Source organism: Urocitellus parryii, chromosome X (genome assembly GCF_045843805.1).
Source record: "Urocitellus parryii isolate mUroPar1 chromosome X, mUroPar1.hap1, whole genome shotgun sequence".
NCBI classification, from domain to species: domain Eukaryota; kingdom Metazoa; phylum Chordata; class Mammalia; order Rodentia; family Sciuridae; genus Urocitellus; species Urocitellus parryii.
In genome coordinates, this window is record NC_135547.1 from 116,906,876 (window position 1) to 116,911,670 (window position 4,795).

Below are 4,795 nucleotides of genomic sequence, written 5' to 3' on the forward strand. Positions count from 1 at the left end.
GAGGTGAGAAGTCTTCTAACAGAAAAGGTTCTCTGAAGCCTTAGTGATGTTTCTGCTCCCCACCCCCTGCTTTCCTCATTTCACCCACTCTCATCCCCTCAAATAAAAACAACATCATCTGTAACAATAATAGCTACAATGTATTTGAGCCTTGCTACATGCAGGCAATATTCTAAACAATTCAGATATAGTGACTCATTTAATCAACACAGCCTAAGAGGTAGCTACTCTTATTAATCCTCATCTTACAGATGAGGCAATGAGACACAAAAAGGTAAAGTAATTTTCCAAGGTCTTTGCACTTCTGAGTCTAATAATGCTAAGAGGAAAAAAAAAAGCATCAGTTAGGTGGGATGGACAATAATTGCAGCTAAAAGAAAAAAATGTGTCATTTGGACTTATGACTATTTTCTTTTTTTTCCTTTTAAAATTTCTCTTCAGTGTATTTAAAAATAATTATGGAAAAACTATTTTCATGTTTACAATATTTTAATAGAAAAGGCCTAAATAAAAATGAAAAGGAGAAATACAAAACCATTCTCTGTCCACATGTGAAAAGAAGCAAACTGCTGAAACTCGGTTACCTCTTCAGTAGAACAGGAATAAACTTCTTAAGGTTACAAAAGGATTTGAGAACAACAATACAGGCAATGCCTAACTCTACCTGACACAAAAATAGGTGATGAATAAGTGACAGCTATAATGATGATTCTACCACCTCTATCCCTCAGTGCTTTGCTTTCCTCTGTGTTGGTTCCATTCTGAGACAAATAATCTCTCCTCTTGCAGTGGCAAGGTGGTGCAAGCAGGCTCAAGTTTACATCCCCTATCCTCAGAAACTTCAGCAGAAAGACACTTCAGAGTTTCCATCAAAGTGTAAAGAACTGTGAAGGAGCTGAGCTTTTACATTTGTCACTGTTGCTGGTAGAAGACGTGAGATTGCTAGGTCAGAGATGAAGGACAATTTCTTAGCAACAGCAGTAGCTAGCATGTTAGCTCATCAGTATTGTGCTAGTGCCCCCAAACCCAATTCCCATAAGGCAATATGAGAAGGGCCAGATGACACCTGTACATGCAGTGGATTGTATTACAGGAAAGGAACCTTGAACTTGATGAACCTGAATCTTTTATAATGGGCAGAAAGCATGCCTGCCAATTGGTTCAGAGAGAGATACTATCTTTATTTTACTGGACAATAAGCATGCCTGTCTTTTGCTCTGAAGGGAGACAGAGGTTATTCTTTCAAGGTTATAGAACACATAAACCTCCTTGAAAAGAAAGTCCAGAACAACAGGCATTCAATTCCTCACTTATGAGATGTGCAGAAATGCTAGAGACCCAGGGAGAATTGGATACCAACACAGAATTCCAGAAGTCAATTTAATTTTTTTACCTAGCATCACTCTGAATCATTGTGGTCAAAGGAAGGATTGCATTGACTGGCCAGGCCTGAGCCATAGCCTAGAAACAGGGAGAGGGCCTGGCCCCCATGGAGAAAACAACACATTAGCACCACATCTTCCATTTTCAAATGTGACAGTGAGGTGAACATCACTCTATGGCTACAAATCTGTGAAAATATCTCCTAATTCAAATAGAAATATTGTTTTGACAATAGAACTACAAAATTATAGCACATTATTGATATGTAGCAACCATAATGAAGGACAGTACAATAATAATACTACAGGAAAGTAAAGTTAAAGCCAAATATGAGGTCTGGGGATGTGGCTCAAGCAGTAATGCGCTCACCTGGCATGCGTGGGGCGCTGGGTTTGATCCTCAGCACCACATAAAAATAAAATAAGGATGTTGTGTCCACCAAAAACTAAAAAGGAAATATTAAAAAATTCTCTCTCTCTTTAAAAAAAAAGCCAAATATGAGATGACACCTTGAAGATAACACTTAAAAATTAAGAATTTCTCTAGACAGTCTTTCTAAGAATAATGTTTGACTATAAGGTAATTTGAAGAAAGTTACATTGATAAACTACTGTAACTCACCAAATTATTCCTTTGTAACTTAATACTTAAGGTGAATTTGATTTTTGAAGGTCTCAATGTAATAATGAGTATCATTGTGGTGTTCATCTCATACCAAGGTCTATCTTTTTTAATGCTGTCTTTGATTTTGCCAACACAACCACCAAATAAAGCCTGGTATGGACAAGGATGTTTTGGTTTTGGGGGGTTTTTTTGTTTTTTTGTTTTTTTTATTTTTTTATTTTTTAGTTCTCGGCGGACACAACATCTTTTTGTTGGTATGTGGTGCTGAGGATCGAACCTGGGCCGCATGCATGCCAGGCGAGCGCGCTACCGCTTGAGCCACATCCCCAGCCCTTGCAAGGATGTTTTGAATAGGTAATAGGCTATGATAGATAGGTTTCCCAAGTTGCATGGAAACATTATCTTATTATTATGTCAATAAACTTTTGTAAAAAAATAACAATAATAATAAACAAAACAGGTTTCATGTCAAATTTAAGAAGAATGCTATATAGGTAAACAGGTTTCTTTATTACAAAACTTCCCAATGCCTTTAAAGTATTAACATGCATTATGAATGTCCATAAGAAAGATACAGAATACAGCATTCCCCACTCTAAGAACCACCCTTTTTCAAAAAATACCTAATAAAAATTCAGTGAAACACAGGACAAGATGAACATTAACAACCCTTACCAAATCAGGATTTCACAATTCTATTACTTTATCCTCTATTGAAACCTGAGAGAACTATGACCACCTATTTTTACATTTTGATATGATTAAGTGACAATGTGCATAGAACTAAATAGTCTCTAGTAGATTACACAATTCTTCAACAAATTACTGAAATTTTAATTCTGCTTCAAGTTCTTTTGCTATAACAGAGCATTTAGGGTATCAAGATGTCTAACTAAATGTGTCAAAATTAAACATGATTATTACAGATCAAGAGAGACAAAATAAAGTCAAAATTACCTAAACACTGGCATTTTCTTCAGGCTAAAATACACTTTTTACGGAGCGTATAGCCGTAAAACTAGCATTTATGTCAAGCCAAGATTAGTATTATCATACTGCAGATACACTGAGGTGCTTTTAGCAATTTTGAAAGGCAGTTTCGTATAACCAACTGTAATAGAGTGCCCGCGAGATTACACCCACCTTTCTAAAACCAGTATAATTATGGGAGTAAAAACAACAAAATATCTTTGACAGAGCCCTTTGGCTGTCTTGAAATACTAAGACATTAAGTTAATGCAGTCTGCTGCTCTGAAGAAATGTGGATTCTGCCCTTCTATTCTAGTTTGAAACAAAAATTGGTAGCATAAAATTGAGAAGTAAATGAGCCAAGAAAGATGTCCATATTCTTTGTAATAGCCTTGCCCTGGAGAATAAATCTCTCACTGAAAAAGTAGTTAGCTATAGAAAATGAGGAAAGCACAGGCTCTTAGAGGCAAAAAGGACCTTAGCGATCATCTGGTATTTTGTAGACCAAGTTGTGCAATTTATTTTTTGAGAGCAAGAAGTTTGGCAATGGGAAAAAGATGCCGCAAGGTGGATGATGTCTTATTACACTTATTATTTCACATTCCTTGCCATTGTGAGACTACTCCAACAATTGTATGCATTCTTCCAGACTGGAATAGGGAGCTAACAAAATGAAGCAGGGGGCAGTAGAAGATCCATCTTGGTGATGATGGCAACAGTATTAGCAGCAGTGGTAGCCATGTCAAAATGCTAGGGCAGAGGTGGCAACACCCAACTGTCCAACTTTACTGGTATGATGACACAAGCTGTAGCATCTAATGTTCACTGAAAACAAGAATGTTACAATGAGGTATGACTTCTAGTAAAGTTATGGCTTCATCTGCCAATGTGTGAGCTAGGTTGCAGCCATCCTGGAAGGTACCCAAAATCTTTTCATTAAGCCCCTTCCCATGTAAGTCATTAAGATTTCAATTCATTCCTCCAGAGAAAGGAGGTCTACATGGTGGTTTTGGGGGTAGTCTCGTTGAGGTATACTAGACTAATGTTTTCATGAAAGGTACCGTTTTTGACACCACTCTATCCACCAGATTTCAGCTTGTGAAATATGACCAAATTCTAAGAACAACACACTATGCCTCATATATTGACTACAGGAGAGAAAACTAGAAAGGTCTGAAGGGCCAGGCCTGAGATGACTTTGAATGTCAGGTACTTAGCATTAACCTTTTAAGTTAAAAATTGAAAATATTAGATCAAATCATAGTTTTATCATGGGATTTCAAGTCTTTAAGCAGAAGGACAATATGACCACAGTTGCACCTTTTATCAGTTAATATGTATGTAGAATTTATGGAGAGGGAATCCCCTCATTATACCTCTAATTTCCACTTCAGCTATGTGAACATACAGCATACTGTAAGGATCTATGTGCCACATCATGACCTCCCCATGTTTTCTCCTCTTTTGCCTCAGGAAGTTTTTCAAAGCTTTTTATAAGATTTTTTTTTCTATGCAAGACAGTCCAGAAACATAGATGGGGTGAGGGATATATTCTCAGAGAAAACCAACAAATAAATAATGAGAGTGAATAAATGTCCTCTGTCCCCACACTGGGAAGACATTTCTGAGATGTATTCTACACAGTTCCTCAAAGGGTCCCAGAGACATTGAGCCCCAGTTGACCAAAGGATAATCACCTCACATTTAATTGGTCCTTCCTGCTTCCCTCACTCTCACAATTCCCTCCTCCCTGCTTCTTGGGATCATTTTCCTAATAAGCTACCAAGTCTTTGTTTCTATATTTGATCTCAAGAAAACT